Below are 25,248 nucleotides of genomic sequence, written 5' to 3'. Positions count from 1 at the left end.
GTTGGGGGGAGAGGGGTACTAGTGCTACTTGTTCACAAGAAACAACGCGCTGTAAGTTGGGGCTTAAGAATACTCTAAAAATCTTCTCTGCTTGTTGCAAGGAGGGGCTAAAAGGCATAGATAGTTGTGGGTTAGCAACCTGCAAATTTATTGCTACCGAAACGTCAACAACCCTTCGGGTAGGGACTGACCTCATGGCTACGACCTTTGTTTATCAAAAACGGACTATGATTGGTTCCTGGAATTCGCGCACACTCTTCGACAACGGTAGCGGTAGCGAGGGTCTTCAGAATGCTAGCTTTCCCCAAATTGAGCGTGAATTTCAATGCCCTTCACGGCCTAAGTGAAGTAAGATGGCGGGGCTCTGGAGAGTACTCCTTTCCCTCTTGCGACAATGTGCTTCTCTACTCTTGAAAGCCAAGTGGTGGCAGGCACGAATCTAATGTCGCGTTCTTTTTTATATCTACCGCAAGGCACGCTCTTTTGGCCTGGGAGCCGGTTTCTGACAGGCTTCTGACTGGTAGATTTCGGCTCAGGTTAAGGAGCATCAAAATTGTACTATACTATGCACCATAAGGGGCTTCCGATATTGTGAAAAAGGATTTTTTCTACGAGCGATTACACGATTACAGTTCAGGACTTCCTAAAGGAAATTGAGCTTGTGATGGGTGATCTGAATGCCAAGGTGGGCTCTGATAACACCTTACTTGGATATGTGATCGGAAACCACGTTTTAATGGCACATTGGAGCACAGAACACGGCATAAGATCAGTTAGATAATAGACACCGTACGAGCAATTAACAGTAAATTTAGGAGTTGTCTCCTAATCAACATTTAAAGGTATTTTTCATCGATTTGTTTGGGCTTTTACCATCGATACGTTAACTAAGTAGGTTGAACTATTCGTCCTGAACCGAGCAACTTCAAAAGAGCGTGCTGCTTTATTATGCTTCGGCGAATATGGTAGAGAGGAATATTGGTGTTCTGAAGCCAGTGTTAGTGATTTTAGTCGGTGCAGAACATTCCATTCGTCGAGCACAGAGGGAAACTGGTTTCTCCTTGAGATAAACTCGAAGGCAAGCGGGAGATTGTAACATGCCCAGTTAGGCAACCAAATATAATCGTCATCTGAAGGAAATGAGGGGACGATGACACGAAAAACTAAGCCTGTCAAAAAAGCAACACAATCGGCAATGGTTATTCTTGGTCAGTGAGTACAATAAGCTGGAGAAGTAGTTGACAAATTTCAAATTATACAATATCAGTCTGAAAGACAATCCACAAAGAGGCTAACTTAAGATCTTCCATCGTCTGAGAAATATTGGTAAGTCTATAAAAGTGACTGCAAGGATCTCCATTGAACTCTCCTTCAATAATGCTGGATGTATTTAAACTTCCACGATTGAACTGAAAAGAAAATTACATTGCCTTTTACCACGATATAGTACATCAACATGTTGAGCATCGGGTCATGGAATCCATCCCCTCATCTGCCATACTCTTCCACAAGGTGCCGATGGACTATGGCGTTAGTCACTCACTGAAAAATTGGCAACCAAAGAAATGTAGGACTTGAATGACAAATCGTGGGACTTCCTTACCCATTAAATGGAAAGCTTGCTGCGACCGATCCTGCTTCTTTATAATAAAATGATCCAAGCAAGGTGTACTATGTGAGAATTTTGGATATAAAAGTTATGATTGACGAGAGGTAATTTTATGGCCAGGATAATATTACCTGGTGGTCAAAGGATAGTATAGGTCGCAGGGCAAAACGTGGATGGATGGATAAAATTTGGGAAACGCCTGCTGAACCAACACCAACAACTCTATTACCAAACCCTATCTCCACCTCCACGTAGTGACCGCTGGAAGCTATTTCCTAACGAAAAACTGCAGATGGAGAAGGATGAAGGCGGACCTCCCGCGCCTAAAAACGGAACAAATTATACCAACTAGTCCTCCAGTTTGGGGTTTGGGTAGGACTGACAACCCTAAAAGGAAAACAACTCGCTATGAAGGCGCAAAAGGAGCCTCGGACTGGATTGGCAACACATCGACGAACCCGGAAATATAAACGGAATAACGATTTACGCATTTTCTCATGGAAAGTGTCAGGGAGGGGTTACCAAGCAGCTAGCCTATCATGTGTCCTCTTTAACTTAACCTGATTCGCGATGCCGATGTAAATGCGAGAGGCCCCATCCTCTTCAAGTCTACTCAACTATTGACCTACGCTGACGATATCTACATCATGGGAAGAACAACCGAAGATTAATAGTCTACCTTCATCCAGATCGAGCAGGTGGCGCGAGATCTTGCGCTGCACATTAATGAAGGCAAGACGAAGTACATGGTGGCAACGTCAGCGCCAAAACCAAAACCGAAAGAACGAACAACATCGAATCGCACTGGTTAAATCACAACCAATAACAGCCTTGATGAAGAAACCAGCCCACGGTTGTTGGTAGCCAACAGAGCCATTGGCACGACAAACGAGCTTTAGTCAAAAGTCACGGCTCTGAAAAAGACGTCCGAAACCGCCTTCAAAGTCTCGAGCTCTGCTAAAAACAGCAAGAAGGCAGATCCCACCCTTTCTTAAAGACTCGGAAGACCCGTGGATGGAATCTTTAAGTGAGACCTTCAAGCTCCTAGTTCGGGCATACTTCTCCGCCAGCGAGGACATTTTATTAATTCGGAATTTCAATGGGATACTTTACTAGCGCGCATGGATTTCATACCGAAAGCAGGAAGGCGCGGTTATAAATCCACGAAGGAATTTCGACCAATCCGTTTCACCTGTGGAGTCGAATACACACAACGCAACCGAGTCATACGGCCTCCCAGGATTCTCGAGTGTATTCCAAGCGGAATCCTGGAATCCTGTCGATGGTTGGGGTATTATGTGAGCCCCAAGCGTAGCATAGCCATTCTGATCGGCAGCTAAGCAGCCATTAAGGCCTTGTACTCAGTGGAGATATTCTTCAAGCTGATGAGGTAGTGCAGGGAAGCGCTGAACAGCTTGGACGACAAGCTCAAAGTCACCCACTTCGAGTCCCCGATCATAGGAACATAGATGGGAATGAGCAGGCCGACGATTGGCCAGGCATGGTTCTGCTCTTAGTAATCCCTCAACTGACGCAATTCGTGTCCCGCTGACAACTATCAGGAGCGAAATCTACATGCACCAGACATTTTTGAACTCAGATACACCGCACTTTGAGAAAAATCCCAACTAATAGGTAACAATGTATCTTTAACGAAGAATAGTAAGTGTTTCGCATTTTCAAGAGTAGCCAATCCAGTGGATCAATCAAATTGTTATCAAATAATAACATTGCAAATACAAAGGCGCTACAATACCATAGGATTATTCATCTGGGAAAAAAAAATCTTTCGAAATTTTGTGTTCAGTATCTTGGCTGAATTCCAATTAAATGGAACGTTCTTTATTGTATGATTTGCGAAAGTATTGATATGTATTAAAAATTGCAGAAATTCTAGTTGAAATTCACTTAAGCCCATTTTTCAATCAACTGAGAGTAATGCTTTCTTCTCCTCAATGTTTTCTTCGCCATAAAACGTAGGAACAAAGAAATATTCAATAAAATTTAAGTCAACAAGTCACGTTCATATCCCCATAATCAAAATGAAAGAGAACTTGATTTTCGTTATTTTTAGATTGAAATTATATTGGAATGGGGAACAACACCAATTTCACTGTAAACACTTAATTTCCATAGTGTCGGTCAAGGTTACTCTTTTCCTTCTTCTTTAGCTTTTGTCCATTTTGGTAGCGGGTGCAGCTTGAAATCAAGGTCATATATCTGGTAGAAGTGATTCAGACTTTTAGGAAACAATCCATCTTTATCTGTAAGATGTTTCGCTATTACTTCGGCAATTGGTTCAACGGATTATTTGAGTATTATTTAAGTCTGATTATAAAGAATAAAGTTAATAAGAGGATTTACTCCTCCGTTCACGAAGATAATTGCTGGGGAATATAGGGAAGCAGACAGGATAATAGGGTGAATAGCAAATTCCGTGAACCGGAGAACAAGAGAGCAGATATCGTAAAGGAGAGTATTTCGGAGCTGGAGATACCATGTACATGGCCCATTATAATTTTTTTTCAAATTTTTCGCTTGGATAGTTTCTGAGAACGGGTCTTTGAAGTAATTGATCTCATCTCCTCACTCTTCCCCTTTGCAACTTATGTCAAAACTAAAACCTGCTTCGGAAAGTCCTTTTCAAGGCCCTTCATTTGATACCCCATATGACTATATTTAGTGAAAATGCGTGGCGCTTTCCTGCGCAGGTCGTGGGAAAACTTCCACCCATGGACAAAAATGGCCATAGGAAGGATATCCGAAACAGGGAACCCAAAAGTCGTTAGCTTGTGAAGACCGATTGGCAGTAACTGTGGCCCAGGTATACACCCACGCAAGCTAGTACAGTAACCATCAATATTGCCTGGTAAGCGGACTTCCTACCCGCACGTGTCAATGGGACGTACATGTTTCTCTCCGGATGGGCGATCCAGCGACGCGGGTAGTTTTGTAACTGGTCGGTTGAGGTAAACATTTCCTGTGGATTTCGGAATCCAATACGCCACTTTGCTAAAATTCCGAAACAGGCGGACCGCGGTTTAGTGGGAATAGCATGCCCTAAACAAGCGGAAAGGCTAGAGTCAGTCCAGCTAACTCAGAAGTTGTGCGGGGGAAATTATTACTGAAAGCCGATGGAATTTTCGGCAATTGTTTACAGTTTGGTAGGTTCACAGTTCAAAGAGGAGAAAGCACGACTGGATGAATAGGATCTTCTATAGAGTACAGAGGAAGCGAGAAGGTAATGCTGGCGATTGCCAGGGCTGTGGCGAGCCTGTGCCTGAATTTAAGGCAAATACCCGAACAAAAATATAGATGAAAGAAACGAAACACCATTAACATTAAGGATGCGGAGGATGCTAACGCCATTTTGGTTGATTATAGGACCATCGAAGCAAATTCTTCAACAAGTAATAAGGAGAAGATTACGGACCTGGACTCCTTTAGGCGAAGTGGTAATTGCTGCGCTCCCTCCAGCCAGGTCCGTGAAAACAGATGAGCAATCAGGTATTAATAGCCGCAAAAGGCTGTACCAGGCATAGCAAACAAAGCAGTACTGGCTAAAGTACTCAGGGTGGAAAACAGCCTGAAGGAGACCTGCGAAAAAGCCATGGGCAAATAAGGTTCGACGGATAAATGCACGACCAATACAGGACTGTAGCTGTTCTGTTAATTCTTACAGTGACTCCATTGCAGCAAGAACTTATTGCTACCAAAAAGATGGATCGAGAAATTCAAGCAAGTCTTAGGTGGAAACCTATGAAGGCAGTAAAGAGGAGCAGAGACGGGATGGAGTATGCTGTTGCAAGTTTCGAGCACTAAAAAAAAGTAGACGCTCTAAAGTGGCTGTAACGGAGGAAGTATAACATTTGGATTTCAAGTCGGGTTTATAAATGAAAACCCAGAAGGTGGAAGGAAATGTGTGTGTAGACAAAGAGACAGGACGGAAGAGGCCCCATCCGAATGCGATTATTTGTGAGAGCAAGGGTGACATTTCTTACGCTGAAATTGTTGGAAAGGTCAAGGGAGATCCAACGTTAAGCGACCTAGGAAATAATATCGCAAGAATTAAAAGAACGCAGAAGGGAGAACTGCTCCTGGAACTTCGGAAAACGCAGAATGAAAGGAATCCCCACTACCAGAACTTGGTTGGTAGATTCTCAGGTGAGGAGATTTCGGTGAGGCACTTAGCCCACGAGAGAACTGTGGAATGCAGGGATCTGGATGAGATTACGACGAATAAGGACATATAAACGGAACTAGTGCGACAATTTAAAATTTCAGACGGGAGTATCAACGCAATACAGGACTCGCAGAAAGCAAATGGCAATCATCAGTTTGCTAACTGCCTTGGTTGGAAGCTGGCTGGAAGGGTTGTCTGCAAGATTCAGGAAAACATATCTTCTGTTATAGGTTTTAAATGTCCGGATTGCGATCTAGTAGCTATATCTTGCACAAGCAAACACGATAAGTCTTACCGGCATGGAATTGTAAGACCGTTTTGTGCAAAAATGCAGATCTTGATGGTAAGGGCCACCAAGTAGGAAGCGCAAAATGCCGATTGTCTTTGAGGGAAACCAAAGCAAAAAGCAAATGATTTTTATTTAGATAAATCTCAATCACAGTGACACGGATTACTGGAACCGTGATGGATCAACGAAATTAGGCAATTGGGTGCCCAATGCCTGCAAGAAAGAAACAAATTTGCAACGCGGGAATAGTGAGCAAGAACCTACACAGAGAAAGGCGAGGTATAAAACTATTCGGTAATAGCTGCGGAAGGCGATCAGTGAGCGTAAATAGAATTCCTTTAAGGAACGGTGTGAATAGGCCATCAACCCGTGCGGAGGAGCCTTTAGAGCGATAATGGCTAAGTTGAAAGGAATCAGATCCCCGTAGATCAAGTGCCGAGTTTTATTACGAAGATTAGTGAACACTCTGCTTCCAGAACCGAGCAAATGCACTATTGCGACCGAAAAAGATATCCTAAGTATAACAAAGGAGTCAAAGGTCGGGGCTCTGGAGAAGGCATTTGATACCGCCTTCAAAGTCTCGTGCCCTGCTAAGTACAGCAAAAAGACCCTGCCACCGTGGTGGAACGAAGATCTCTCTAATCTCAGGAAGCTGACCAGAGAAATCTGCTACAGGCAAAAATACTGGCAGCCATACAAGGACTGCCTAAAGAAGTACAAGTCGGCCATCAGGACCGCCAAGAGGCGGTCTTGGCTAGACTATTGTCAGAACATTGAAAGCACTAGTGAATCCGCGAGGCTCAGTAAGATTCTGTCCAAGGAACATAAGAGTCCATTCTCCCTTAAAAAGTCGGAAGGCTCCTGGACGGAATCTTCTAGTGAAACCTTGGAGCTGCTGGTGCAAACGCCCTTTCCCTCCAGCGAGGAGGACTGTGAATCAGAACCTGGCTTGGAGGGTTTGCGGCAACCCCAGCTGTGCGAGACTATCAAATCGGTAATTACCGGGGATAGGATCGGTTGGGCTATAAACAGCTTCTCCGCATACAAATCTCCAGGCCCAGATGGCATAATGCCAGTCATGCTACAGAAGCAGCAGGAAAGGGTTGTGCCGTGGCTTGTTGAGATTTACCGGAGCTGCATCACTTTGGGATACGTACCGCAGTCCTAGAGGCGCGCACGGGTGATTTTCATACCGAAAGCGGGCAGGCGCGGTCATGAGTCCGCGAAGGGCTTTCGGCCAATCAGGCTGACCTCTTTCGTGCTGAAGACCCTAGAACGCGTCCTGAACATTCACTTAAAGACGATTATGGAGAGAACGCCTTTCTCTAAGTCCCAGCATGCCTACTTCAAAGGAAAATCCACAGAAACCGCCCTCCACGAGGTAATTGGCACGGTTGAGCGGTCGCTGCAGTACAAGCAGTATACCCTTGCTGCCTTCTTGGATATAGAAGGAGCTTTCAACAATGTCAGTACCAACGCCATCAAGGAAGCCTTGACCGGTATTGGATTGGAGGGGTATCTCACGCATTGGATTATATCCATGGTGAGTACCAGGATAATCCAGTCCGATCTGGGAGGCAACCACTTGACCAGAGCTGTGAACGTAGGCACGCCCCAGGGTGGTGCCATCTCACCGGTGCTCTGGTTAAAAGTAATGGACAAAATTTTACGTACATTGGACAGCAGCGAAGTGAAGGTGGTGGCGTATGCCGACGACTTGGTGATATTAGTATCAGGGATGTTTCTGTCCATTATGAGCGACATCATGGAAGGAGCGTTGCGAAAGGTGTGCCTGTGGGCCGCAAGATGCGGACTCAGCATAAACCCAACCAAAACGCAACTGATGCTATTCACCACCAAGACAAGGATACCTGAATTCCATCTACCACGGCTGAATGAACAAAGATTGGTTCTTTCCTCTAATGTAAAGTATCTGGGTGTAATCCTGGATCCTAAGCTAAATTGGAGGTTGAACATAGAACTGAGGGTTAAGAAGGCCTGTATAGCCTTCTATGCCTGTAAGAGAACCTTTGCAAAGAAATGGGGTCTCCGGCCGAGGATGGTTCTCTGGATGTACACCGCTGTAGTGCGTTCGATCCTGACGTACGGCTCTATTGTATGGTGGCAGGCTTTGAAGAAGAAATACAATAGAACGAAGCTTAATAGGATTCAAAGAACCGCGTGTGCAGGTGCTACGGGGGCTCTGCAGTCCTGCCCTGCAGATGCTCTCAATGTACTCCTGCATCTCCTCCCCCTAGACCTCCACATCAAATATGTTGCAGCGTGCAGTGCCGCCAGACTACTTGAGTCCGGATGCTGGGCAGCGAAGTCCTACGGCCACAGCAACATCCTAGATGAAATACCTCGAGAAATCTGGGCATCCCCCACGGACTATGTCACACACAAGCTGAACTTCACGAGAAACTTTGCTGTGGACCTTCCAACCAGGCCAAAATGGAAGGCCGGCGACGTGTTGCAAGACTATGACACGGTATTCTTTACGGACGGATTAAAATGGCCTATGGAGTCGGCGCGGGAGTTTTCTCGAATACACACGGTGTATCCAAGTCGTATGGTCTCCCAGGTTTCACCAGTGTATTCCAGGCGGAAGTACTGGCGATATTGGAGGTCTGTCGATGGCTGGAGCGTGATTCGAGCCCCAAGCGTAACATAGCCATTCTGACCGACAGCCAAGCGGCCATCAAGGCCTTGTACTCAACGACGACATCTTCCCGGCTGGTGGGGCAGTGCAGAGACGCGCTCAACCATCTGGGCGGCACGCTCAAGGTCACTCTCCTCTGGGTTCCCGGGCATAGGAACATAGAGAGGAATGAGCGGGCTGACGGATTGGCCAGGCAAGGCTCTACTCTTGGCAGTCCCTCGGCGAATACAGTCGGTGTTCCGCTGGCGGCTGTCAGGGACCGAGTCTACTCGCACTACCTAGCAGCCGCGGGCCTGAGATGGCGAAGGCTTACAAGCTGTGCCAAATCAAGGAGAATTTGGCCCGCTTATAACATAGCCCGATCACAAGAGCTCCTGTGCCGGACGCGTGCAAATGCATTCAAGATTACGTCGGTCTGTACGGGGCACTGGCCCATAGGGGACCATGCCGCTAGGCTCGGCTTACCCTACAACTCGCATTGCCGAAGCTGCGGAGAAGGAAGGGAAACCCTCATGCACTTTCTCTGCGATTGTGCAGCTCTGGCTCGAGTCAGGCTGCGGACACTGGGTAAACCATTCTTTGGGGACCTCAGTGAGATTTCTGGCTGCAGGGTCGGAGAGCTGCTTTCCTTCGTGAATGCTACGGGCTGGCTCTGAAGATTCGAGCCGGCTGGACTCTGCTTCCCTGTTCTTATAACAATAGTCACGGTCTTAGGAGTTTGTGGCATCAAAACGGCGCACCAAAGCGCTAATTGGTCTCCTCGGAGCGGCCACTGATACCTACCTACCTACCCATAATAAAGGATGAGCTTACTATTGTCTGTGAAAAGATAGGAACTAAAAAGGCACCCGGGCTGGACGGAATACTGAACCTAGTTTTGAAGACGGCGATAAAACCGGGACCGGAGTGGTTCATTTCTACTTTTAATACCTGCTTAAAAGACGATTTTTTCCCGAAACAGTGGCAAAAGCAGAGGCTGATGTTACTACCAAAGAGTGGCAAATTACCTGGTGAAACATCGCCGCATCGGACAGTATAGTAAAGCATCAGAGTGCATTATATACAACAGGCTGGTTCGAATAGTAGAGGAAGCAAGAGGCTTTTTCATACAACAGTACGATTTTCGCGCTGGCCCATTGACAGTAAATGCTATCAACACAGCGATCAATCTGGCAGAGAGAGCAATTGCAGGTATAAGGTATCATCACCTTTGATGTGAGCGCAAAGGCAGCATATAATAAGAAACCTAAGCCAACTGAAGCTGCCCACGTATATTCAGCTAATCATCAGGGACTATTTCGGGGATAGAAATATATAGATTCTATAACACTGACGTAGGCCCAGTTGAATATTTGTTACCTGGCGGAGTACCTCAAGGATCGGTGATGGGCTCATTGCTTTGATAATGATAGTGATCATTTACTGCGCATTAAATTCGCGCGGCAAACTACTCTTATTGACTATGTAGACGACGTTGCAATTGTGACACTACACAAACATGTGGAGGATGTTGTCTGGGCATGCCAAACATCAGTCAGGCTGATCAAAGAATGGCTAGTATCACATGGAATAGAGCCGACAGAAAATAAGACTGAGGTTGTACTAGTCAGCAATGGCTGAAAGAAGTTCTAAGGTTTCCGGTGGGATAAAATGTGATAGAGTCTAAGACTTTCATAAAATGCCTTGATGTAATGCTAGATCAACGATTCAAGGAACACTTAAGCTATCCGGGCGAGAAAGTAGGGAAACTGATACTGCCAGTCAATGACAATAATGCCGAATATTGGAAGACCCAAGGCATCGAGAAGGCTGTTGTGTGTTCATCCATTCTGCTAGACGCAGCATCAATTCGGACAAAGGCCCCTAATGTTCAGACGTTATATTCAGTATATCGTCCGAACTTATTAAAAGTTGCTAGCTAATTCCGAACGTCAGACGAAGTAGCTTCGAAGCTACGAAGATTCTACAACTAGAGAGAACGAGGTGACCATAATGGCGATCAAAGATCGGCGAAGGGAGGAGAGAACACTCACAATGAGGATGGAACTAGCACTAGGCGGGTCCTTATATTATTTATCATTGCTCTGGAACATGTTATTCATTCAAAATGACACAGTACGATGTGGGTATCTTCGATAGCAGTGTATACGGATGTACATGCTCGTATATTATATACGACGATATTAGCACGGTCAAAAAGGTTCACGAAAAAGGTTCTGGCGATGCTTGACTTTGCTCCCAAAGTTCGCGTAAAAATAAATGAAACTGAAACCAAACCATGATATGAGAGATAAAAGAGGTATTACAATCATAAATCAATTTAAGTGAATTTAAATAAATGTCGTCTTGCTTAGTTACTTGCTCTGACCATCGATATAAAAATCTCAAAAACTCATCGATGTGACACCCAAAGCCTTTACATAAGAAACGATGATTTTTCATTTTTGGAATTTTTTCATGTTTAAAGGGACACAACATTCATCAATAATATTGGGAGGACTATTGCAACCGATGAAATGATACCAATCATTGCAACTTATCCACAGCAACCTACACAATCAAAAATAAGTCACAGGTCAGCTATTTACTCCAAGTACAACCCATGTCATTTCTTGAATTCACGAACTGACAATTAGTTAAGATATGCTCATATGAACACCTAATGGATCACGTCCCCGTTGTATCAAATTATAAAGTAAATAGATTCTTGGAAATCGTATCTTTTTTGGTGTCAATATGAGAAAAAAAAACAAAATTATTTTGCTAAAAACATTAGTCATTGGTCCATGTGAGAAGCACAGTTTTCAGGAAACTGTTCATGCTTGAAACCCAATTTTTGAATTCCACAATTTGCAGACAAAAAATTAGTGTTTACAGACATCAGGTAAACATGGAGTATACATACACGATGTTGATCAACTTGTTAGCATATATATATTATTTGCAGGAAGTAGTTTAGTTTGTACTATATTTAACCCAGTAATTAACCGCAGATTAGCATTACAATCTAGTGAATAACATTGCATGTGAAAAGCCAGTCAAGCATACCAAAAGCCTATGCTAAACGATAGCAAGATAGTTGTAAGATTTCAACCTTTTCATCTGCGAATGAATAATAATACGCGTTAAGAAATCTGATAATATCCTATTGCATCTCCGCCTCCTTTAGTCTCTCACCCATTTGATAAGTAGGTCTACATGTTAGTGGAGTCCAGAAATTCTCAAATCGCTGTCAGGTGCGTCATGCCATCATCGTTGTCTCAGTCAATTTTTGAGTAGCTTCCCATCTACTAGAACGCTCAAGGCACAGTCCACCATTCTTTGGGACAACAGATAAGAGGTACTTACATATATCCCTTTTTCTGGCTGGGCCATTGTTACTGACAATGTTTGTACCGGTCTCGGATTATTCAAGATTTGTAGTGTCCACTCAGTGGTATAATTACCCCCTTTCCGTAGCGTTTAGTCACTTATCTAAGCTGAATTGTTTCCCTGGTGTATTGTGTGTTTCCAGTACACTTCTTTGTGGAGTATATGGTTGACAAATTTACTTATATCAAGCTTCCAACCGTTCAACCTACTACTTACGTATACGTCGAGTACCATAATAAAAAAAGAAACCAGTAGCGCCTTCGAAGGCAATATATTGATGACCATCGCACTGGTCAAAAGAAAACAATGAAGATAGGAGACTACAACTTTGAGACCATTGAAAATTTCTCCGATCTAGGGTCGAAAATCACAATCGATAACAGCTATGTGATGAAATCCGCGCACGGTTGTTGGCAGCCAGCAGAGCCTATTTCAGCTTACAGAAACTGTTTCGCTCGAAACGTCTCATCATAGGGTCAAAAGCTCTTACTCTACAAAACTATGATCTTGCCAGTCCTCATGTATTCCTCGGAAACTTGGGTTCTTAGCAAGAAAACTTGCGAACTCTTGGCCGCGTTCGAGAGAAGAATCCTCCGAAGAATTTTTGGTCCAGTACATGGATGGACAATTTCGTAGCCTATATAATGACGAAATCTATGAACGATACCATGATTGTTTGGTTGTGGATAAAATCCGGTTCAATAGGTTACGGTGGGCGGGTCATGTAATCCGTATGGATAAGGATGATCCAATTGGAAAAGTCTATAAAGGCAATATCTATGGTAGAAGAAGAAGGTGAGGTAGACCCTGCTTGAGATGGAGCGATGGCTTAGGTCAGGACGGCAGGCAGCTTTTAGGGATATCGAATTAGTGGACCTCGGCGCAAAACCGGGATGTCTGGAGTTCCTTATTAAGGCAGGCCTAGACCGGATACCAGTTGTCACGCCATTGACGATACATTGAACTTTTCAAATTCAACCAAAAATGTGGATATTTCATATTTGATATATTTTTAACTATATAGAGGAAGCTTATCAAGATTCGAGTTGCACATCATATACCCCCCATGACCAAATAAAGTTTTTTTAGGTCTGATAAATTCTAGATAAAGAAAAGTTTAAGTAAATTATTTCAACAAAATGTGTAGACTTTTCACCGTAGTCGTTTTCATGCTAAGGAGAGAAATATAAGAATTTTCTTAAGGGGATGCATTCGGTCCATCTTTTGGAAAAATTAAAAATTCTTCTAAAAATTTTGTGATTAAATTTCAAATGGAATTTAAAAAAAAAAAATGTTTTTTAGTTTGCATGGAAGATTAAAAAATATTTGATCATGGATTAATTTCATTAAATTACATATTTATAAAAGGGAAGATTGGGGCTACAAACTTTTACGTGAAATTTGTTGGCATCAAAACCGTAAAAAATAACCGCCATTTTGTGGTTTTGTAGGCGAAAATATTTGTTTGTATCTATGAAAAATTCTACACAGATTAAAATATTTTTGTTAAGATGTTTCAGTGACCCGAAATCACCCATTTTTTTCTAAGTCGCCCCGCGACCACCTGTGTTAACCGAGATTTTTGGCTTTGACTTCTCGAAAGAAGCAAGACTCAGCGTAGAACGTTCACAATTCAAAAGGCCTTCTCTGTAGAGCAACCATTGTCGATAACTTTTAAGTTGTAACTATCAATGATTTTCTGTTAAAAAAAGAATAGATGCATTTTCCCCAAAATAACATATTTGAAGGTTGCGTTGTAAATTTTTCCGAAAATATTCAACCGATTTACTTGAAATTTTAACTACATATTCTATACATTCGTGACTATCGTTCCTATCAACTTAATATGCAAAATTTAACACAGATTCCGTGCGATAAAATATGTAAAACAAGTCGGGAAACCGGAAGATTGACGCTTCAGATATAAAAAGTTTTGGGTTTCCCTTTGTGAGGGGTGCGAGAAGTGTGCCTGTGGGCCGCAAGATGTAGATTCGTCATAAACCCAACCAGAACGCAACTGATGCTATTCACCACCAAGACAAGGATACCTGAATTCCACCTACCACGACTGAATGAACAAAGATTGGTTCTTTCCTTCAATGTAAAGTATCTGGGTGTAATCTTGAATCCAAAACTAAATTGGAAATTGAACATAGAACTCAGGGTTAAGAAGGCCTGTATAGCCTTCTATGCCAGGCGAGGATGGTTCTCTGGATGTACACCACTATAGTGGTGTCCGATCCTAACGTACGACTCTATTGTATGGTGGCAGGCTTTGAGGAAAAAATACAATAAGATGAAGCTTAATACAGTCCTGCCTCAATGTACTCCTGCATCTCTTCCCCCTAGACCTCCACGTTAAATACGTTGCAGCATGCAATGCCGCCAGACTACGTGAGTCCGGATGTTGGGCAGCGAAGTTCTACGGCCACAGCAACATCCTAGACGAAGTACCTTGGGAAATCTGGGCATTCCCCACGGACTATGACACACGCAAGTTGAACTTCACGAGAAACTTTGCTGTGGACTATCTAACCAGGGCAAAATGGAAGACCGGCCACTTGTTGCAAGGTTATGACTCAGTATACTTTACGAATGGATCAAAGATAGCACGGGGGTTTTCATGAATACACACAGTGTATTCAAGTCGTATGGTCTGCCAAGTTTCGCCAGTTTATTCCAAGCGGAAGTACTGGCAATATTGGAAGTCTGTCGATAGCTGGAACGAGATTCGAGCCCCGAGCGTAACATAGCCATTCTGACCGACAGCCGAGCAGCCATCAAGGTCTTATACTCAGCGAAGACATCTTCCAGGCTGATGGAGCAGTGCAGAGACGCGCTGAACCGTCTGGGCGGCATGCCAAAGGTCACCTTCTTCTGGGTTCCCGGGCATAGGAACACAGAGGGGAATGAGCGGGCTAACGCATTGGCCAGGCGAGGCTCTGCTCTTGGCAGTCCTTCGATGAATACAGCCGGTGTTTCGTTGGCGACTGTCAGGGGCGGAGTCTACTCGCACTACCTGGCAGCCGCGTGCCTTAGATGGCGAAGACTTACGAGCTGCGCCAAGTCAAAGAGATTTTGACCGGCTTATAATATATCCCCATCACGAGAACTCGTGCCAGACGCGTGCAAATGCATTCATGATTACGGCAGTCTGCACGGGGCAATACAATTCGCATTGCCGAAGCTGCGGAGAAGGAAGGGAAACCCTGAGGCACTATCTCTGAGATTGCCCAGCCCTAGCTCGAATCAGGCTACGGACACTGGGCAAACAATTCTTTGGGGACCTCAGAGAGATTTCTGGTTGCAGGATGGGGGGAGCTGCTTTCCTTCGTGGATGCTACGGGCTAGCTGTGAAGATCCAAGCCGGCTAGACTCTGCCTCGCTATTCTCAGAACACTAGTCAGGAGTTTGTGGCATCAAAACGGCGCACACAGTCCTAATTGGGCTCCTCGGAGCGGCCACTGATACCTACCTACCCACCATTCGCTTTGTGAGGAGCACACCAAAAAGCCGGCCGAACCAACGGTGGCTTGATGGAATTGAATCCAGACCAGGCATTTGATAAAATAAAATGGCGAAACTGATCACGACGAACCGATCCCGCTTGTGAACGTATTTTGTATTTTGAGGCCTGGACACCATATAGAGGCAGCTTCATGCATTTTTTCAGATTTTTCGGTTGGGTAGTTTCTGAGAATGGATCCTTTAAAGAAATCACCACCTTCCATCCCTCCCACTCCCCGCCTTTTTAACAAATCTCAAAACTAAAACTTCGCAAAGTGCTAATCGAGACCTTTCATTTGATACCCCACAGGACTATATATTCGGTGAAAAAAAATTGTACACCCCCCTATATGGGAACCTCCCCCCCCAAAATCCCCACGTAGAAGGATATCACTCACTGCATGTCACAGTTCACAGTTTCTCACCAAATTTCGTGTCAATCGCTACAGCCGTTTCTGAGAAAAGTTCCTGTGACAGACAGACGAACAGACAGACATTAAACCGATTTTAATAAGGTTTTGTCTTGCAAACAAAACCTTAAAAATTGATTAAGGCGCTCGTTTACTGATCATAATTTTTTTTTTTGATTTTTTTATTTTTCACCACCACTTAAACCGGAGATTTTTACAAGTGTATTAATGTAACTCAAAAGGAATTAAATCGTTACATTCAATACAAAAATTAACAAAGATACGATTGTTTTTTGGGGCCAAAGCGTGGGAAAACCCCTTAGCTTGTATACGCATCCAATACATAATTTTGTAGATACGAGTTTACACGCAAAGAAGACGCCATGAATGACGTTTGATATGATTTATATTTTTATTTATTATATAAAACATTCTTATCAATTGTTTGCAGTGGAATATCTGTAAAATCGTTTAACATATACAAAAAATTACGGAAAAGCGTAATTTTAAACTTGAATCCCAAAACATGTTGATGTTGCTAAAGAGGCTGTTTTTTTTTTGTTTTTATCAAAAAAATTGTCTGGCCATATCTCTGGAATAAGAATGCAGTGAAGCAGCATATCACTAGTGAGGTTATCACTTAATGATTCATAATATCATTTCATATCGTCCAAGTAATTCCTCTCATGTTGAATCATACTATACATAATTTTACATACATAATATGTGAACTATTGCAGCAATTTGTTATATACCAAACATAAGTTATCAAGATCCCGCCTTTATGGTATGTAGCGCAATATCTTTCTGTTTTTATCCACGATTTCCTCTAACTCCCCTTGTATGTTGTGCATTCGTGGAAAAGCTTCTGACTGGAAAATGTGCACTGCACCTGGTCATACTAATGTAAATCTAATGAAGGTTGCGAGAGCCCCCAATTTGTTTGAGAAGTCCCACTTGATTATACCCGACTTTATATCGATTTACTCACTTTGTATAATTTTCTTGCAGCAGTTTTCTAGAGTATCTGGGTTCAACGATGTCCACTAATTAATGACACTATCAACTGAACTTACACGCACTTCACAATCACAAATATACTTTCCTGACTAATTTGATTAGAAATGAAAATCCTTTCGAACTGGAAACTCGTATTAAGAAAAACTCACTAAAATGCATTCATCAAACATCACTAGAACAATTTAGATATGAAAAAGATTTAGTAAGGTGCGAACCATACACTTGCGTTTCGTAGGAGCTAATTTCACGTGTAATTCATCAGGACAGAGAAAAAATCACTGAATCCACGTCGCTATCCAATTTGTAACTGAATTTATCTAAAAGCACGCATAACAACGAGGTACACTTTCTTGGACTGTTTTGCACAAGTTCCCATGCAACCGAAGCTTTCCCATGTTGAGAATTTCCCAACAACCCCCTCCGAAACTTCGCCGGCTCTTAAGAGTGGATCGAGACTCAGCCACTAATTGATATCAACGGCCGGCACTACATCCATCGAAAAAGATGTTAACTCATGCTCGAGATTTATTAAATTAAATAATATTTTTTGGGTTTTGAGAAAAGCTGAAAGAATATTATTTATTATATTCACAATTTATAAATGTTAAGAGAACTAAGATTAACTTTGAATGAAAGTTTAGAGTCCCACCCTTGAAAGAGGATAACTATTAACCCCATTTCAAGAGGAGTCTTCAGAACAACATATATTTCATCTTGATAATGTTACTTACCAAAATTCCAAGAGCCCGCCTATTGTTGCAATTGAGTCCTCCTCATAAAATTCGACTTAACTTCGCCGGCACGGTTGAACGCCTTCCTATCCACTCACAAGAATACGGCATGCGTATGTCTACGCTTTTTTGATTCACCAAAGTAATTGAGGCGATTGAATAACCCATGAGCATGGCATTTCGGCAAACAAAAGTGATCGCCTTTCAGAAACGTGATATTGAATGTTTAATTTTAGATGTCGCCTTTCAAATTTTCAATTGACAATTTCAGTATTCAGATCCGACCAAGGGTCTATTTCGTCTGGAATTTATATGAATCCAACTAATTCAATTTCATTTGTGACGTGGTGTACCCACATATGTATATACTTCATGGAATGATACGTTGGTAACATGCTTCATGTGAATGAGAGATCATATATTGATAAGTGAAGTGGAAGTACTTCTTAATCGCTCCTTTCTGTGCTTCATTTGTTCAATGAGAAAACATTTCACTTCATTGCTTTTGTAACTAGTGCTAAGGAAATGATACTAACTGGCAGGACAAACACAAAGATTTACAAAAATACATATAGCTAGGAGAAAAGCTGGAACGCCTGTCCCTCGGATGTGGATCAAGAAACTCGCTTCACTTTCATAGGAAAGTGAAATGTTTCCAAATGTCCTCAATATTGAGCATACGAAGTTGGGAACCGTTCAACTATGAACAATCTGAATAAAGACCACAGTTAGAGGCATAAACGCTTCAGTTACTTTTTTCTCTCTCAAAACTATATCGAAAATATCTATTTAAGCAGAATAACTTTCATTGCTAAAGATTTGTATCTACTGTCGCTGATTGATGGTATTTTCAATCATCTCCCGAAAACTAGGTCCTCTACGAAACTTACATCTCAAGACACCTCCTGGAAGTACTGCTTTAACAGTTTCAGGACAACAATCTTTATCAGTTTGTGTTAACGCTGTCTGAGCTCTGCTGCTAATCCAGCAATTGTTCTTTTTAAGGTTTTGTTTGCAAAAAAATCGGTTCAATGTCTGTCTGTCCGTCCATCTGTCTGTCTTTTTTTTGAAGAGGTGGAAATCTTCAAAAGACACTAGCCTGGACACGCCAGCGTGTAGGATTCTTACCCACTAAAACCACCCCCGACTCCATCGCAGTTTGGATAATCGGGTTAGGTATCTAGTTTAAACCTGAACAGGTACTGGCGATACCCTCCATGCCCCGTGAGAAACTGAGTCTCTCCAACCACTCCTTGATGGTAGGGATGAGCCTGTGTGTCCACCGACACTTTCCCGAGCATTCCCAACGCTCTTGCCATCTATTTAGAGATCTCTCCCTTTCGGCGTTCTTCGTCTGCTTTAAAGGAAAGATAGACTTCGCATTATATATATTCGTCATCTCATCTGCCAAGATGTCAATGTGCATCATTCCAGAGATGCCGAATGCTGCATCATCTGAGACAGTCCTGAATGCCGAGCACACCCTTAGGGCTGTTCTTTTCTAGACTGAACTCAGTTTGTTAGCGTTACATGCAACCTGCAATGCCTTTCCCCAAACTGGAGCTGCATAAAGCAGGATCGAACACACTACCCTAGCTATAAGCAACCTGGAAACATACCGTGGTCCTCCCACGTTTGACATCATCCTTGCCAGGACCACACTGGCAGTGGATTATGCGGTGTTTCCAACGATTGATTATTCAAAGGGTGGACGACAAAGGGTAGTATAGGTCTCAGGGCGAAACGTGGATTCGTACCCACGATGCAGCATAAAACCTGGGAAATGCCTGCTGAACCAACACCAACAGCTCTACTACCAAACCCTATCTCCACCTCCACGTGGTGACCGCTGGGGACATGCAATACGCGCTTGCGAGGCAAATTTAGAAATATAAGTCTTATTAACCTTCACGCCCCTACAGAGGAGACTGCAAAGTCGGAGAAGGATACCTTCTACGAGGCAGTAGAACGAACCCTCGAAGCCTGTCCCAGATATGATATTAAAATCATACTTGGGGATTTTAACAGCCAAGTAGGGAAGGGGCCCGTATTCAGGCAATACGTTGGCTCCCATAGCTTACACGAAAAAACAAATGATAACGGACTGCGGATTATTCAATTAGCAGGGTCACACGAAATGGTTGTTGGAAGTACCTGGTTTACGTTGAAAGCGGTCCACAAACATACGTGGGCCTCTCCAGACGAGACCACTTTCAACCAAATTGACCATGTGTTGATCGAACGCCGCCACCTCTCAGCCTTGATGAATGTCAGAACATATAGGGGGGCCAATAAAGACTCGAATCACAATCTCGTTGGCATGATACTCCGAGCTTGAATAACACCACCTAGAATCCCCTCTGACAATCAAGTGAGAGTTAACACTGAAACCATCAACAGCACAGCCCTCCCTAACACCTATAAGAGGGAAATGGAAGCCGCAATAACTGCAGTCAACAGAGATCCTGGAGATGAAGCATCAACAAACAATCTTCACAACCACTTGAAGAACGTTATCATAAATCCGAAAACAAACATACTTGGCCCAGCCGCAAAAAGAATCGGAACGGCAGGTTTTACCAACAAGTCAGCAGGATGAAGCCTTATACACCTCGAGGCTCATCCTGCCGAGACAACGATTGATTATTCAAAGGGTGGACGACAAAGGGTAGTATAGGTCTCAGGGCGAAACGTGGATTCGTACCCACGATGCAGCATAAAACCTGGGAAATGCCTGCTGAACCAACACCAACAGCTCTACTACCAAACCCTATCTCCACCTCCACGTGGTGACCGCTGGGGACATGCAATACGCGCTTGCGAGGCAAATTTAGAAATATAAGTCTTATTAACCTTCACGCCCCTACAGAGGAGACTGCAAAGTCGGAGAAGGATACCTTCTACGAGGCAGTAGAACGAACCCTCGAAGCCTGTCCCAGATATGATATTAAAATCATACTTGGGGATTTTAACAGCCAAGTAGGGAAGGGGCCCGTATTCAGGCAATACGTTGGCTCCCATAGCTTACACGAAAAAACAAATGATAACGGACTGCGGATTATTCAATTAGCAGGGTCACACGAAATGGTTGTTGGAAGTACCTGGTTTACGTTGAAAGCGGTCCACAAACATACGTGGGCCTCTCCAGACGAGACCACTTTCAACCAAATTGACCATGTGTTGATCGAACGCCGCCACCTCTCAGCCTTGATGAATGTCAGAACATATAGGGGGGCCAATAAAGACTCGAATCACAATCTCGTTGGCATGATACTCCGAGCTTGAATAACACCACCTAGAATCCCCTCTGACAATCAAGTGAGAGTTAACACTGAAACCATCAACAGCACAGCCCTCCCTAACACCTATAAGAGGGAAATGGAAGCCGCAATAACTGCAGTCAACAGAGATCCTGGAGATGAAGCATCAACAAACAATCTTCACAACCACTTGAAGAACGTTATCATAAATCCGAAAACAAACATACTTGGCCCAGCCGCAAAAAGAATCGGAACGGCAGGTTTTACCAACAAGTCAGCAGGATGAAGCCTTATACACCTCGAGGCTCATCCTGCCGAGACAAAGAGGGAAATCTGATTTCTGACAGAATGGGCATATTGGAGCGATGGGTTAAGTACTTTGATGAACTACTGAACAACCAGAACATCGGTAAGTTGGAGGTCCCGCCAACTGAAGACAACGGACAAATACTGCCACCACCAAGTACAGAAGAAACAGACCGTGCAATTCATCGGCTTAAAATCATAAGTCGCCAGGAGCCGATGGAATTACAGCCGAATTGGTTAAATATGGAGGCGACCAATTACACCAAGTGGTTCATCAACTGATGGTCAAAGTATGGGGCAGAGAATCAATGCCTGACGACTTGCGATGAGGCATTATCTGTCCCATACATAAAAACGGAGATATCACACAGTGCAGCAATCATAGAGGTATCACGTTGCTGAGTACCATCTATAAGATATTCTCCGCTATCTTGCTAGGCCGGATAGCCCCATGCGCACAGAACATCATTGGCCCATATCAAAGAGGCTTCACTCCAGGCGAATCAGCAACAGACCAGATTTCCTCTGCGGCAAGCGATGGAAAAACTATTGGAATGTGGATACCAGGTGCACCATCTATTCATCGACTTTAAAGCCGCCTATGATAGCATAGGCAGGATAAAACTGTACACGGCCATGAGAGAATTCGGTATCGCAACGTAATTGATAAGACTGACTAGGCTGACCCTCACCAATGTGCGAGGCCAGATAAAAGCTGCAGGATCACTCTCGAGACCATTCAACATCAACAACGATCTAAGGAAAGGGGATGCCCTATCATGCGTCCTCTTCAACTTGACCCTGGAGAAAGTGATTCGCGATGGCGATGTAAATGCGAGAGGCGAAGATAAGAGACTACAACTTTGAGACCGTTGAAAATGTCTCCTATCTAGGGTCGAAAATCACAACCGATAACAGCTATGATGATGAAATTCGTGCACGGCTGTTGGCAGCCAACAGAGCCTATTTTAGCGTACAAAAACTGTTTCGCTCGAAACGTCTCACCATAGGGTCAAAGCTCGTACTGTACAAGACTGATCCTGCCAGTGCTTATGTATTCCTCGGAGACAGGTTCTTAGCAAAGAAAAATACGAACTCTTGGCCGCGTTCGAGAGAAGAATCCTCCGAAAAATTGTTGGCCCCCCACATGAGGATGGACGATTCCGTAGCCTACATAACGACGAAGACTATGAGCGATATCACGACTGGCTGGCTGTGGATAAAATTCGGCTCAACAGGCTGCGGTGAGCGGGTCACTCACACTATGGGTGAGAAAAAGAATATGAGGCAAACTCCGCCTGAGATGGAGCGATGGCGTAGGTCAGGACGCCAGACCTCGGCGCAAAACCGGAATATCTGGGGTTCCTTATTAAGGCAGGCCTAGACCGGATACCAGTTGTTGCGCCGTTGATGATGATGATTCATGGACTATGATAGGAAATGTTAAGCTGATGTGGAGGATAGTTCAGGCTGAAAGAAACATGAAAACATTGAGCTGGAAGATAAACCAGGGGGCGCAAGTGCGTTTTGAAGAGACGCAAAATCATGGCAGAAGAAGCCTGAAAAGAGGCTATGAAAACCATAGAATTAACCAGCCAGGTGACAATTTTTCGAGAGGTAAAACGGATCCACTCCCAAAAAGATATACCTCTCAAGGAATAAATAACATTGATCAATTATAACTTTGTAAATAATAGCACGACTCCCATTAACATTTCCAATATCATGCTGTATATTGTACTTTCCAATAATAGGATGACCGTGTGTAGACTTCCAAAATTTTATGTAAATGTAGCAATAGCCTGTTATTATAATAATTTCATATGAATATTTTGAAGAGCATCGAAGCGTCATCAAGATTTTTTGTTTTTTGAGATTTTTGGGTTGAGTTTCTGAGAATGAATCCTATTTTACTTGAAATTTGAACTATTTAACCCCTCATTCCCCAACAAATATTAAGTTTAAGAACTACTCAGTAAAGCACTAACCCAGACCTCAACATTCGGAAAAAAACCCCTTCATCGTTTTTATTTTATTTATTTTATTTTTATACCAATTTTCATCTTAACAAATATAACCGTTTCCAAGATGTAAATAGGACAGGGAGGCACTCAGAGGTTTTTGCTTTTAAACAAAAACTTAAAAAAGCAAAAGAGAGGTAAATAAGAAACCTAGTCAATCTAGGAGAAAATATCAACCGTATTAGATCTTAGAAAGGAAGTCTCTGGAAAGGACCTTAAAAAATCTAAGACCGTATTTAGATTCGTTATGATCTTAGCTTAGAGATTTCTTAGGATGCGAAGAAAGTAGAAGGGCTACCATGCAGGAATTCATCACTGAACTCAAAAATATTGATGAAATCGCTACAAAGAACTTGCTCTGCGAAGTTTTGTAGATAAAATTCGAGCTAACCAGATTAGAGGAGTCAGTAATACAAGCCTCAATAGGGTCTTTTAGTGCAACCGACTACCTTTATCAGCCTACTACAGGAAGAACTGGAGGAGTGAAAATAGATTGTATCATTTGCCGGCTTAACGAACAAGTAGCAGAGAAACGATGCAGTAGATGACTAGGTTTGGACGGTGCCCGCTTCTGGATTGGAAATCCATAAGCAATGTAAGGAATATAGACATCTGGGCACTATTAGCAAAAATTGCGAAAATGGTTGCAGAGAGAGGGAGGATGTAATGCATGACGAATGTCAAAGAACGTGTCCTGCTCATACCATTCGTCGAACATAAACACTTTCCGCAGACACCTAGGATCGTTAGTGGAGCTAGTGCACGTAAATGAAAATCGCGTCGAGCTACCATTTAGGAAGCGCTTCACTGTCAGTGACTACCAAAGAAAGTGTATATTTATCAGTTTTGAGTAATGGCAAATATGCGTCTTTGGAGACCATAATAGAAGAGATATACCAGGACGACATACCATGAAGGAGGTCACTCAAATTATCTAGTGAATCAAAGGAGCATGTGATATGACCATGTTCAGGAGGCGAATGTGTTTCATCGAGCGCTGGTCGATTGTCGAAATTGGAACGCTGCGAGCAGTATGATTTAGCCGCTCTACGCTGCCAGTATTTCAAAGGGAGATTCAATAATGCCGGATTAATAGGCGTATATTAGAACCTGCGAAGCAACCTGAGGGAAAGCGTATGTAAAAGAAAAACTTGACCTCGCCATCCAAAGCCAAAGCCATGGTCCAGATGTAGTGGAAATTAAATTTAACATTCGAAGCCATCCATCGTTATTTTGGCCGCCCTTCAAATGGCTTCTCATCGACTTAGCAAGTGATCGATTGTCATCGAAGGCGATTCTTTCGCTAGAATCCCATATCGATTGGGGCAACAGCTTCTCTCAAAACTATATCGAAAATATCTATTTGAGCAGAATAACTTTCATTACTACACATTTGTATCCACTGTCGTTGATTGATGGTATCTTCAATCGTCTCTCGAGAACTAGGTATCTACGAAACTTAGATCTCAAGACACCTTCTGGAAGTACCGCCGTAACAATTTCAGGACAACAATCTTTATCAGTTTGTGTTCATGCTGTTTGAGCATTGCATCCCAGCCTACACAAGAACTCATGGTCACTGCTAATTCGGCAATTGTTCTTTTTTTTATTTAGAAATCGTCTTCCTAAGCGACTGAGGAACGGTCAGTAACGACCTTGAGTCAGCCGTTTCCGAGGAGAATGGATATCATTTTCCGCAAATGAATTGATCTTGGCTGACACGAACATCCAAAACAGATGCAGTCTAATCGGAAGTTACTATGAGTGTTAATAAGGGCGTTGGATTGGAAAAGACATGCAGAAATGAAGACGTTGTCGGGAACACAGTCATGGGCGACCCTTAATTTCCAATTAAATTTTTTCTCGGTGAGAAGAAAA

General features: G+C 43.2%; 1 protein-coding gene across 1 annotated transcript in view; it reads right to left on the bottom strand.

Annotated features, from left to right (window-relative positions):
• The window catches only part of LOC119649512 (b(0,+)-type amino acid transporter 1-like), a 50,257-nt gene extending 33,031 nt beyond the window's left edge, over positions 1-17,226 (bottom strand). Inside the window, exon 1 of the mRNA XM_038051685.1 lies at positions 17,024-17,226. The gene's annotated coding sequence lies outside the window, so the exon portion shown is untranslated. The remainder of the gene's footprint in view (positions 1-17,023) is intronic.
• Positions 17,227-25,248: the final 8,022 nt, after the last annotated feature.

The sequence above is a fragment of the Hermetia illucens genome, chromosome 2, assembly GCF_905115235.1.
Source record: "Hermetia illucens chromosome 2, iHerIll2.2.curated.20191125, whole genome shotgun sequence".
Taxonomy (NCBI): Eukaryota; Metazoa; Arthropoda; class Insecta; order Diptera; family Stratiomyidae; genus Hermetia; species Hermetia illucens.
This window is presented reverse-complemented; position numbering and strand designations above follow the sequence as displayed.